The sequence below is a fragment of the Anabrus simplex genome, chromosome 1 (assembly GCF_040414725.1).
Source record: "Anabrus simplex isolate iqAnaSimp1 chromosome 1, ASM4041472v1, whole genome shotgun sequence".
In the NCBI taxonomy this organism is placed as follows: Eukaryota; Metazoa; Arthropoda; class Insecta; order Orthoptera; family Tettigoniidae; genus Anabrus; species Anabrus simplex.
In genome coordinates, this window is record NC_090265.1 from 1,523,743,337 (window position 1) to 1,523,757,719 (window position 14,383).

The 14,383-nt window shown below is 40.2% G+C and overlaps 1 protein-coding gene across 1 annotated transcript in view; it reads right to left on the reverse strand.

The window, feature by feature from the left end:
* LOC136858474 (armadillo repeat-containing protein 7) overlaps nucleotides 1-14,383 on the reverse strand; it is a 57,022-nt gene that overhangs the window by 11,206 nt on the left and 31,433 nt on the right. The window lies entirely within an intron of this gene.

Sequence of the window (14,383 nt, forward strand, 5' to 3'; positions counted from 1 at the left end):
ACACGTAACAGTTTCGAGGAACTACACTTCTGTAAGTCTGACTCGTTGGCTGAATGGTCAGCGTACTGGCCTTCGGTTCAGAGGGTCACGGGTTCGATTCATAACCGGGTCAGGGATTTGAACCTTCATTGGTTAATTTCAGTGGCCCGGGGCTGGGTGTTTGTGCTGTCCACAACATCCCTGCAACTCACACACCACACATAACACTATCCTCCACCACAGTAACACGCAGTTACCTACACATGGCAGATGTCGCCCACCCTCATCGGAGGGTCTGCCTTACAAAGGCTGCACTCAGCTAGAAATAGCCACACAAAATTAAAAATTAAAACCACCTGTAAGCCTAATACAAAGCACTTCGAATAACTAAAGAATATCTGTAACAGGCCAACAAGTAACAGAGTAGAAATATTAGTACTGCCTCTAAACTGTTACAAAATTATCGCTCACGCCTGCACAGGAGTGCAACCTTAAAGCGAGATGCTATGCTTCCTAATATCTGTTCATCAATCAGAAACTCCTACCCTTCTCTTGGTTTCGCTCAGACAGTTACTTCTGTATTAGGGTCTCTGGTGGAACATAATATTTCTGGAACAGCTTACACTGATGGAATGGGATACAGTATCATGTTACGATACGTAACTCCCATCTCTCATATATAGGTAGCCAGCAGGGCAATACTGACCCTAAAAACTAGCAGTGGTAGATAAGTTTGCATACCTTCATTAAATTTAAGGGGCCGGTGGACCACTCTCTATATGTAAATAATTTCAAATACAGTATTATTTGAATATTCATGTAGAATAAACTCTCATCAGTCCTTTGAACACCAGAAGTAATGAAAACGAGTATATGTTCTATAAAGTTTTAAATTTTTAAAGCATACTTAATCTGTATACTATCCTTCTTCCCTCCACTGACAAAGGCTGCAGCTGAAAATTTTGGACCCATCTTTCTTTTATGTGTACTCTATCCACGCAATCTTATGTGGTACGTCACTGCTCTCCATATTAGTGATGGGATATTCGATTCATTTTACTGAATCGATTTATTTGATTCCGTTCATGTTACTGAATCAATAGCGATCTGATTCACGGCACATTAGAGTCACCGCTCCTACTGCATCTGTGTAGTATGTACTGGTAACACAGCAGCAACAGCATTCAGTGCTCACTGCTGCCATCTGGTCTTCATACTATGAACTCCTTTCTTAGAAAGAAATGCTAGTCACTCTACTACATCGAAGGTTTCCGGCGACACAGGATGGGAAAGGTCTGGGATTAGGAAGGTAGCAGCCATGGCCTTAATTAAGGTACAGTCCCAGCATTTCCTGGTGTGAAAATAGGGAAACTATTGGAAACCATCTTAACGGCTGCCGACGGTGGGATTCAAACCCACCATCCCCCGAATTCAAGCGCATAGCTATGTGATACTAACTGCACGTCCAACTTGGTCATTTTTTAAAATATGTATTTTTCTATCAGCAGAGGATTTTTTCAAATTGTCATATTTTGTATAGGCTGCCCGAGATGTACAGTAGCCCACTGGTTTTCTGATTCAACACACTGTTGGTTAAGTTACTGCGTCAGTTCGGCTCACTTACTGTCCACATATGAATGAAGTCTTGTGCAACGATGTGACATACGAACTGAGAGAATACAGTACTGACCCGTTCTTCCCAATATAAAACAGGTACTTTTGAGTGGTCATGAGCATGACTCATAGTCACAGGTCAGGCTAGAGTCGAGTTTAATTAATTGTCAAATGTCAACTAAGTTATAATACTAAGATTCTTTAAACTAATAAATATTATAACCTAAAAGCCTGCCTACTTACTAGCTACTTTAGAATCATGTTTGTCTACCTTTTTAACACTGCAAATAAATCTACCTATTATTTAAACCTCCCTGCAAGAAGAGGACAGTGAATGCAAGTGGGTATTATTTTCAAATGAGCTGAGCTCGACAGTCCATTACAGCATATGATTCTTTCAGTGTACTATGGCTCTGTATGTATTGTTTCAGAGGAAGTTTGGCTCCCCGCCAATGTCCAGTGTACCGATAATGAACCGTGTGTGTGTCTCATCGGTCCGTAACCGCGTACGATTCTTTCGGTGTCCTATGGCTCACTGTATGTCTCTCTGCAGCGGAAGCTTGGCTCTCCGCCAGTGTCCAGTGTGCCGATAAGGAGCTGTGTGTAACTTGTGTTTCACTGAGCCGTGATTGCGCACGATTCTATTGGTGTGCCATGATTCACTGTCTCGCTGCAGTGGAAGCTCGGTTCCCCACCAACGTCCAGTGTCCCGCTAGTGAGCCGTGAGTGCGCCACTCAGCACTGTCCGCTGGGAGTAAGTTGAATCGTGTGCCGTGAGCTCGCTGTTCCTGTGAATTGATTCATTCAGACACTTGAATGAATTGATACACTGCTTCAAATCATGCATTCAGTAACCAACACTACTCCATACATATAATCTGTATATGAAAATAACTGGCAAAATATGTTCACCTTGCATTCAAATTGAAATTTATAAGTAATAACCAAACAAGTGGCTACATGTTTGAGTCACGTAACTGTTAGCTTGCATTTTGGAGACAGTAGATTCAAACCCCACTGTTGGTAGCCCTGAAGATGGTTTTCCATGGTTTCCCATTTTCTCACCAAGTAAAACTCTTTTATGCAGACGACCTAGCCATTGCCATTCAACATCCAGATTTCAGCCATGCCGAGGCCATCCTGACGTCTGACCAGAATACACTTAGCTCTTACTTCCGAAACTGGTGACTACAACCCAGCATGAATAAGACAGAATCTGCTTGTTTCCATCTCCACAACAAGTTGGCTAATACAAAACTCCAAGTATGCTTCAATGGCTCAGTGCTAAAGCACAATCCTAACCCAAAGTACCTCGGGGTAACGCTTGACCAAACCCTATCTTACAGAAAGCATTTTGAAAAACTCGGATCTAAGTTGAGATCACGCAATAATATTCTACTTCAATTGTGTGGAACTTTATGGGGTGCTTCAGTGGATACATTACGACGTACTGTGCTTGGCCTCGTGTATTCTGCAGCTGAATACTGCTCTTCAGTATGACTTAACAGTTGCCATGTGAAGAAAGTCGATATACAACTTAACACCACCATGCGTATCATCTCTGGTACTCTGAAGCCTACTGCAATGCTTTGGCTGCTAGTCCTGTCCCACATTGCTCCACCAAGCCTGCGATGTTCAAGAGCCCTTGTTCAAAAATACGATAAGATCATGTCCAATCCAACTCTACCCATCCACAGTGATGTTGCAGATCTCTGGAGACAAAGGCTGAAATCCCGTAAGCCACCAATGAAAACAGCTAAGAATCTAATGGATGCTGATTTCAATTTAAAAGAAGAATGGAAAGAGCAATGGTTTCGTATAGCTCTGAAGTGGCCAAGCCTCTTTAATCCAAATCACGCCCCAGCTGGTTTCAGTTTGCCAAGAAGAACGTGGTCATCACTAAATAGGTTTCGCACTAATTGTGGAAGATCTGCATTCCCCCTTCACCAGTGGGGCTTCAGGGACTCTCCAGCGTGTGACTGTGGTGCAATGGTCCAGACCATGCATCATATAATGGACGAATGCCCTATGCGCGCTTATGGTGGAGACCGGAAAGACTTTGCTGTCTCAGTATCCCTAGTGCAGTGGATAAATAATTTAGATATCCATGTATAGTTGTTCCCTACTCAGTACCATGTATTCTTTGCAGGTTTTTTCTTTTGTATAATATTGTATATACTTGTCCATTATGTAAATTCCATATGCTTAATAATAATAATAATAATAATAATAATAATAATAATAATACCAAGTAAATGCTGGGGTTGTAACTTGATAATGCAGTTGTGTTGATTTAACGTAAAACAAATTGTGCAAAAAGAAAGTGAAATGTCTTCTGTCTCATCACTGATTATATTTGTAACCAACTACCTAAAAGTCGACAAACTTGACCACATCGGCCCTGAATTGGTCCGTATTTACTCGTAATAATAGTAATGTACAACGGGTGATTGTTTAGTCTGCCCTGTCAATATATTATTAATATTTGAATTATTTATACGTACATGCTTTGGAAGCCTTAATTCCCTTCATCAGAATATTTACATCAAATTCAACCTTATCCAAATCTCAAGATACAACATCATATCATATTAACATTAAGCATTGTCCTGTATAATATCAACTCTAGACCAACATATGTACACTTTGCTGTTTTTTATAATAATGTCTGTTGTAACCCAACATGTAAGACAAAAACACTCTTGAACAGTTCATTCATTCCTCCTATCCTTTACACTCTTACAATGTGTATCATCACCCTAGATGGATCCATTAGCTCAGTCAGACACTGATAAAATGTTACTTGTCACTGCTTATATTGTTGCTGCCACTAGGAATCTACCATCTTATCGTCTAATTTTGACATCTTGTTTAAGTTAAGACCCTTTATAGGATGCACTGATTTATTACAAAGTGTATACATATTAAAATTTAGCCATGTATGTGCCGTCAGGGCAGATGATGTTATGCTCAACTGTTGCAGGACCAGACTCTTTAAAACAGAGCAGAACAAACCTCCCGTTATGTTTCTGCAAATTCTCCTCTAGTACTATAAAATATAAAAAGCTATGTTACATATTTCAAATGTATTTTAAAATACTTTTATAATTATAAATTATTATGACACATAAATTGTTGAAGCAGAGGAAGCCTATCCACTCACCGGCCAGCCACTAGCAGAATGTATACAACCCATGTAACCTGACCATTTAAGAGGAGGGGAAGAGGAGGCTGGGGAGTGGGCCGATGCCTTCTCAAAATTTGTGTGGTTATTTCCTGTTCGCCTGATCGACTCAAACACTGCCATTTGAATTTCATCTCAACATATATTTGGGGTGTATGGACCACCTAAAATTTTGGTTTCTGCCAACGCCTCCCCCTTTAGCAACCACCAATTCCATAATGTTTGCTTTGAATGGGGGGGGGGGGGTCAATCATGTGTTTCCGAGTCCTCATCATCCTCAGGGGTCTCATGTGAAAAGATTCCACCAAAATATAAAGTCCTGTCTATGCGCTTTCCACAGTGATAATCAAAAATGTTGGGATACTAATTTACCCTTTTTGATTTTAGCCTTCAATAATGCAGTGCATGAGTCGCACCAGCACACGCCTGCAAGTCTGGTTTTAGGGAAAGACGCAGCCAATCCTCTACAATTAAAGTGGGATATTGGGTACCTGTCCCACCTTTCCAGAAAAGTGGACGTGGAAACCAGGTGGAAAGGAGCGCTGGAAAACATGAAGAAAGCCTGTGATCAAGTTGCTGCCAAGTTCAATCGTGGCATTGAAAGTTGGAGACCTCGTAGTCACGAGGGTATTTCCCATCAGCTCTGCAGCTAATCAAACGGCCACAAAATTGTGTACTCGATGGTCTAAACCCAAGCGAATTGTTCGATTTCTTGGACCAGTTACTGCTCTACTCGAAGAAGTTGGTACCAAGCAAGTGTCTAAAAGTCACGTATGTGAGCCTTAGTACCCACTTCTTAAATTGCTTGAACAAACTTAATATGATTATGGTAAATAAATAAAAATTTAAAAAAAGAGAAAAAAGAAATGCTGTGCTTGCACTTAATAAATTTTCTCCTTTTGCAGGGAATGGTATGAAATGTGTACTGAACTGTGGAGACCTTGCAATGTGAGCTAAGTGTACAACTGTAATGGAAAAGAGAGCAGGGCACTGAGGCACAAGCTCACATTATCTCATGAAAATCGTGTAGAAATGACTGGACTTCCTGCGGTCATGACCATCAGTTGCGAATGTTCGATAGTCTTGTCTATTATGAAGACTGATATGATTAGCCCTTAATTCGTTTAGTGCACGGACCTCCCTTCTGTGGAGCTGTTTAATTTTGTCTTTCTGTGACTACTGAACACAATTTCATGTAACTTTGTATTTTGGTAGATTTTATGGTATGATATTTGAATTTTTTAGACTATCTTAGGCGCGCGCCTTTAGAAATAAGTTTCATACCACTCACTGAAATGTGTCTGCTTGTTTGATCACCATGATTCGACACATTTCAATGAGGGTGCAGTCGGATAATGTGCCATTTTTCATTGCACCTTATTCATTATTTGTGTTCTGATTCGTACTCGAACCTATCTATCTTAAGCTTAATTCAATCACTGTACGAAGCTCAATATTTCCGCATCTTGTCGTTAGACGGCAGTGCTACGCCATCTTGAATTTCCAGGCCATGCTTCCTGTTGAAATTGGGTAATGATGGTTACTCGTTTTTTTAATGGGATCGTGAGGAAAAAACAAGATGGACTCCACACTAAACGAGACCACTTTTCTGACCTATCAGAAGGTTTTTAGCAAATATAAACCATGATTATCCCTATATGACCATTTTATTGTTCTTTTATATTTCTCAGGTACGTGCATTTTTACTTTACCCTTTGGTGTATACTGTTTTGTCCTTGAGCGAACTGTTGTGTGTAAGTAGATGTGTCAGGCATGTTATATGCCTATCTGATGTACGGTCCCAGTGCTTCGTATTTATGTGCCTCGATTTCACGAGTGTCTGTCATTTGTGTCAGAACTGGTAATATTGGATCTGCACGAATTATGACCTTGTACACCCAGTGTACACCCTTGTGTTCGATGCTTCTCGTTCCTACGGGATACTGGCATCTTTTATATCGAGGCAGTCTGATTTGGTGACACTGCTTGGAAGGGAAACCGTTGTAAGTGAAATTACCCTTTGATGGACCGATGGTCTCGCGCCACATATTTATTATTATGTTCGGGTGGTTGGTTGTACATGCGTGAGGATTATGTGTATGGATTGGATGAAGCAGAAGCCACACTATATTATGTATATTTTGCCCTTATTAATTCGTGTGATGTATCTGTATTGCCCTTTCATTTATGCTCGTACCTGAGCAGGCCTGTATTTGATATATTTTTGATTCCTATGGCTGTCATTTTATTTCTCATTTCCCGTTTCCTTTTTCTTTTCTTTTGCGATACTTGACTTATGGTGTGCGCAATCTCATGGCTTCCAGCCGTGGAGGTTTATAACTAATTTGCTTGGCCCCCTCGTCCATTCTGACGCATTTTTAAAATTCTGTTCTGATGGGTCGACTAATGAAAATTATAATTAACTAAGAGAAAAAAATGTAAGTAAATGAAGATTGACTGTGTGGGCATTTTGGGATATATATATATATAAAAGAGAAGGAACAGAGTATTGTGCAATTGAATTTTTTGGTTTGAGCTCTATTACCATTTGTAATTCGATGGGAAGCTTGGCTGAGAAAAGGTTTAAACTTTAATTGTTAAACAGATTTACATGATAGAAATTTGACGTCCACCCATAATGAGTGGACAAACTTGTATCTTTCCTTGGTGATAAAAATGGATGATATCGCGTAACAACATCCTCACTCTTCAAGGTTGGCCCAGCGCTGTCAAACTTGGATGTTTATGCTCACTATGTATGCATTTCCTTTTAACATTTTCCTTTCAATGTCTTTCTTCACATGTTTCATTTATTAATTTCTCTCCTCAATTTACTTTTCAATAAACTTGAGATTTGTATGCTAATTTGCATTTAATTCATAGTAGAGTTAGTCCTTTGGTATTATGAACACGTTCAGTACCTGCTTCTGAGCAGACACTTGAATGCCTGGACCAGCTAAATAAAATTTACCATTACTCGTGAACTATAAATGTTAGAAACATGTTACTTTGTGCTTACCTCTAGTAAATATTGAGGGTGTGATATCTGGTGTCATCTGTACTTTCGGCATAATGATTACTGTCACTGAAGTGAAGAAATGAAAGAATATGAAGGAAGCGTATTCGGGACATTGTTTTAGAAAATATCGGGTCTTCGGTCTAGTACATTTTAATTCAGGCTTTTGGACTATACCTGTGATGAACCTCAACCCTACAAACGTTTTCAACCCAGAGAAATCAATCGGTTTCCAGGATGGCATAATCAAATTCTTTGTGAAAAGCCGGGATGCCACACTTATCACTTGACTCGCGTATAGATTGGTCTGTTCACACACATACTGATAAAGTTTGTCATTCATGTAAATACACACTTAACTCATAATACCCTGCTCATTTTCTATTTGAACGTTTATGCCTGAATTCCCTGTAAATGGTCGAACAGGTGGACAATATCTAGGATAATATATATCAGGCAATTCACATTCCTCTATAAGCCTATCGGATTTGGGAATTGGAACTTCCTCGTCACTCTCACTTTCACTATCTGAGTCTATTTCAGGAATAAGTTCATCACCAGAATCATCATTGTCAACAATATCTAATGGTTCTTCTTCCGTAAGAAATTTTGTTTTATAAGCCACTATACTACACTCGATAAGAACGACATGCACTGCATTGTACTCTCAAGTACCGGCTTGACGCGCGAGGAAGTGCTGAGATTTTCCTGCTAAAACAGCTGAGATAAACATAAGCCTACTTAACGTGAGGGTTATTTCAACAAGGTCAGCCAACTTTCTGCTACAACCAGTAACGCTGACTAATGTGTAAGAATGCATAGATGATGAAAATAAACAACATTGCTTCGCGCTGAACATTAAACGTCTTACACAGTCCATGGCCCGCAGCATAGGAGCAAGCTTAAATGTTTTACGCCATCCACGGTCCGCAATGAGTTAAGGGACTGATCTCCAGTTCAAGGCTTATATGATGTGACCTTTCCCTATCGTGATCGCCGGACCTCGTTTTATTTAGTGTACTCGGTTTCCTTGCGTTTCCCGTATTATTATTTCTCTCTTGACCTTTACCGGGATACTGGTGAGGGTATCGGCTCAAGCTAAAGTTTCAAGGTATGCTGTACGACCATTGGAACCCCATCTACCAAATTAACATTCACATACCAGACGTTACAAAATATGTTCCCCTAATTTTTTTGAGCTGGGTATATATTTAAAATGAACAAACTTAAATCACTGCATCTGACAATATCATCTGAACTTCTTCTGAAATCACTTAAAATAGTATAAAATTATTTTGATTTGTCAAACAAATAAAGATGGTTCATGTTTGTGGGTTACTGTAGTCACGTCCTAGTTCGTGAACCATGGGCAACGGCTGAGTGGCCTAGTAAGTGGTCCTGAGAGTCGGGATACCAGTTGCTATGGAATGGGAGTGGGCATCAGGGACATATTCTGAGTTGTGGCCCTCCTTGTGCTCAGGCGGCTAGGACTATACAATTCACCGGTGGTCCATAACCCGTTAGAGGAGAGATCCTCACTTGGACTATGTGCAAGTAGGGCAGCATCCTGCTTCATGAATTTACCGAGCTCAGAACACTTTAAGCAAGCCTCGGACCTATGGGAGTAATGGAGTCCCACACCCATTTGACAGGCGAGGGACTCCTTGGAAACAACTTGGCGAACAAAATGGAATTCGATGGGGAGCTATCAATATTAATGGGGCTTATGGAAGAAAGAAGGTAGAATTGGCTGAGTCAGCAAAAAGGATCCATCTGGATGTGCTAGGAGTAAGTGATATTCGGGTAAGGGGAGATAATGAGGAAGAGATAGGAGATTATAAAGTGTACTTGACGGGTGTTAGAAAGGGAAGGGCAGAGTCTGGGGTAGGGCTCTTTATCAGGAATACCATTGCACGGAACATAGTTTCTGTTAGGCACGTAAATGAGCGAATAATGTGGGTAGATTTGTCAGTGGGAGGAATTAGGACAAGAATTGTGTCCGTGTATTCACCATGTGAGGGTGCAGATGAGGATGAAGTTGACAAGTTTTATGAAGCATTGAGTGACATCGTGGTCAGGGTCAACAGCAAGGATAGAATAGTGCTAATGGGCGATTTCAATGCGAGAGTTGGGAATAGAACTGAAGGATACGAAAGGGTGATTGGTAAATGTGGGGAAGATATAGAAGCTAATGGGAATGGGAAGCGTTTGCTGGACTTCTGTGCTAGTATGGGTTTAGCCGTTACGAATACATTCTTCAAGCATAAGGCTATTCACCGCTACACATGGGAACCTAGGGGTACCAGATCCATAATAGACTATACCTTAACAGACTTTGAATTCAGGAAATCTGTTAGGAATGTATGAGTTTTTCGCGGATTTTTCGATGATACAGACCACTATCTGATCTGTAGTGAAGTAAGTATCTCTAGGCCTAGGGTAGAGAAAGTGAAATCTGTCTGCAAACGAATAGAAAATCTCCAGGACAAGGAAATTAGACAGAAGTACATGGATATGATTAGTGAGAACTTTTGAACAGTAGACAGTAAGCAGGTTCAGGATATAGAAAGTGAATGGGTGGCATACAGAGATGCTGTAGTAGAAACAGCAAGGGAATGCCTAGGAACAACTGTGTGTAAAGATGGGACAAGGCGAACATCTTGGTGGAATGATGAAGTGAAAGCAGCCTGTAAACGTAAAAAGAACGCTTATCAGAAATGGCTCCAAACAAGGGCCGAGGCAGACAGGAATCGGTACGTAGATGAAAGAAACAGAGCGAAACAAATAGTTGTTGAATCCAAAAAGAAGTCATGGGAATATTTTGGTAATAACCTGGAAAGGCTAGGTCAAGCAGCAGGGAAACCTTTCTGGACAGTAATAAAGAATCTTAGGAAGGGAGGGAAAAAGGAAATGAACAGTGTTTTGAGTAATTTAGGTGAACTCATAATAGATCCCAGGGAATCACTGGAGAGGTGGAGGGAATATTTTGAACATCTTCTCAATGTAAAAGGAAATCATCATGGTGGTGTTGCAAACAGCCAAGCTCATGGGGAGGAGGAAAATGATGTTGGTGAAATTATGCTTGAGGAAGTGGAAAGGATAGTAAATAAACTCCATTGTCATAAGGCAGCAGGAATAGATGAAATTAGACCTGAAATGGTGAAGTATAGTGGGAAGGCAGGGATGAAATGGCTTCATAGAGTAGTAAGATTAGCGTGGAGTGTTGGTAAGGTACCTTCAGATTGGACAAAAGCAGTAATTGCACCTATCTATAAGCAAGGGAACAGGAAGGATTGCAACAACTATCGAGGTATCTCATTGATTAGTATACCAGGCAAAGTATTCACTGGCATCTTGGAAGGGAGAGTGCGATCAGTCGTTGAGAGGAAGTTGGATGAAAACCTGTGTGGTTTCAGACCACAGAGAGGCTGTCAGGATCAGATTTTCAGTATGCACCAGGTAACTGAAAAATGCTACGAGAGGAATAGGCAGTTGTGTTTATGTTTCATAGATCTAGAGAAAGCATATGACAGGGTACCGAGGGAAAAGATGTTCACCATACTGGGGGACTATGGAATTAAAGGTAGATTATTAAAATCAATCAAAGACATTTATGTTGACAATTGGGCTTCAGTGAGCATTGATGGTAGAATGAGTTCTTGGTTCAGGGTACTTACAGGAGTTAGACAAGGCTGTAATCTTTCACCTTTGCTGTTCGTAGCTTGCATGGATCATCTGCTGAAAGGTACAAAATGGCAGGGAGGGATTCAGTTAGGTGGAAATGTAGTAAGCAGTTTGGTCTATGCTGACGACTTGGTCTTAATGGCAGACTGTGCCGAAAGCCTGCAGTCTAATATCTTGGAACTTGAAAATAGGTGCAATGAGTATGGTATGAAAATTAGCCCATCGAAGACTAAATTGATGTCAGTAGGTAAGAAATTCAACAGAATTTAATGTCAGATTGGTGATACAAAGCTAGAACAGGTCGATAATTTCAAGTATTTAGGTTGTGTGTTCTGCCAGGATGTTAATATAGTAAGTGAGATTGAATCAAGGTGTAGTAAAGCTAATGCAGTGAGCTCGCAGTTGCGGTCAGCAGTTTTCTGTAAGAAGGAAGTCAGCTCCCAGACGAAACTATCTTTACATCGGTCTGTTTTCAGACCAACTTTGCTTTACGGGAGAGAAAGCTGGGTGGACTCAGGATATCTTATTCATAAGTTAGAAGTAACAGACATGAAAGTAGCAAGAATGATTGTTGGTACAAACAGGTGGGAACAATGGCAGGATGGTACTCGGAATGAGGAGATAAAGGCTAATTTAGGAATGAACTCGATGGATGAAGCTGTAAGCATAAACTGGCTTCGGTGGTGGGGTCATGTGAGGCAAATGGAGGAGGATAGGTTACCTAGGAGAATAATGGACTCTGTTATGGAGGGTAAGAGATGTAGAGGGAGACCAAGACGACGATGGTTAGACTCGGTTTCTAACGATTTAAAGATAAGAGGTATAGAACTAAATGAGCCCACAACACTAGTTGAAAATCGAGGATTGTGGCGACGTTTAGTAAATTCTCAGAGGCTTGCAGACTGAACACTGAAAGGCATAACAGTCTATAATGATAATATATGTATGTATGTATGTATGTATGTAAACAAATAAAGGACATTGTATACCATGTAGAAGTCGTCTATATATATAAAAGCAAGTCGGTCTGGAGCGATGTATATATAAATATTTAAAAATGAAAAAAGACGTGAACTAATGAGGAACTTCCAGAAATCTCAGAAATTTGAAACTTGGTACGGGAGAAGCTGATGACCCTAGGATCCCTAGAAAAATTGAAAATTCTCAAAATTCCCTGAAGGGAACATGCTGGGGGGGGGGGGGGGGGCCTCAAATTTTCAGCTCAGCATAAGAACGCAGTCGTATAATTTATCCAAAGCAACAACCTATAGGTTTCAAGGGCTTAAAAATTTTCAGGAATTTCCTAATTTTATCCCCCGTCCCCCCAAATCAAGATGGCAGCACAACCTGCCAGACAAGGTGAAATTATAGCTTTTAGTCCCTAACCGACTGAAAAATTCCAAGATGTTCAAATTTTTCACTTTTTACCCCCAAAGATATCGAAATATGGAGGCAATTTTAATGACTGTGCAGACATTCCTTTTAAGGTATTTGTTGGCTAAACGGTAAGTCGTATCACAAAACGGATGGCACAGTTCAATTCAGAGTGATCTACAACTTTGGTCCTATGACTTTTTGTTGTATCTCTCTCCCTTATACGTTAGATTTGGCTGTATTTCTGGATTGTTTGTAAATTTGGTGATTTTTACAAGTATATTTCAATGTTTGACACACTTATAGGAAGGATAGGATCATCAAATTCTACAGAAATATTGGCCCACCCAGTACCGTATTTGTGCCAAATTGTATGTTTTAAGCTGTCACATAAGTATCTGAAAAGTAATTCTATATGTGAAAAGCTTACACCGGTTTCATCCTATTCAACTTTTCTAAAACAATCTTACCTTTAAATGGATGAGATACTTGAACATCTCATAGAACCAGCCATTAAGATCGCTAAATGTGGCCAGAAAGTGCGTCTTATCGTACAATCCCTTTTTCGATTTGATGTACTGTTTAGCAGCAGTTATTCTGCAAATGAAGGTAAATATCCATATTTTCCCATATGATGACTATATTCATTCATTGAAGTCAATTTATAGCGATCTAGAAAGGGTTTGTCTGCCATTGTAATTAAATACTTTGCAAATCAATACCGACTGTCAGAAGGAGGGCATCTGCTATTGTAATCAGTCCTCCCCACATCGACTTTGACAGGCAGTGAATGGGGTCGTCCTTCATCTCCTGTGCACTATTTTAATGCATAATTCCCTTCTCGATTCGACTAGCAGAACACAAGGAAGCGTGCTATTTTTTCAAAACTCTTTTACCCGATTTAGTTTGTCAGTAGGCAAGGGTGTCTTCCATTATAAACAAATTTACCCATCTAAAATGTGACTGACGTTAGGCATAGTGGCCTGCTTTTATAATGGAAACTCACCAAATCTGTGTGACTGGCAGTAAGGTGACAGGCATTAGAAAATGCGTCTGCCATTATAATGATAAGAACACAACTCACTTTTGACTGGCAGTAGGGAAGGTCCTTGCAAATACAATAAATGTTCCTCAACTGTAATCTACCTGAAAGTAGGAAATGGGGTCTGCCATTGTAATGAAACCTCCCCAAATCGATTTTGGCCGTGCACTAGGCAATGGGGCCTGCCGTTAAATGAAAATTACCAACTTGCAGTAGACAAGTTAACTTGCCGTTATCATCGCAATTCCGCAAATCACACTTACATTGGAAACAACGTCTGTGGATTTACAATGCTGTTTCTTGGATAAAGCCAAGACACATGCAATTTAAAAAATCTTATTCACTTCATGTGCAGTAATTTACTTCGATATCCGCATACAATGAAGAGTACCGTAGCGAAGCACGGGTACATTTGCTAGTGTTGTAATAAATGCACTAAGTTACATAAATATAATTCCAAAATGGTTGATCTTTTGGATGTTGCCATAGA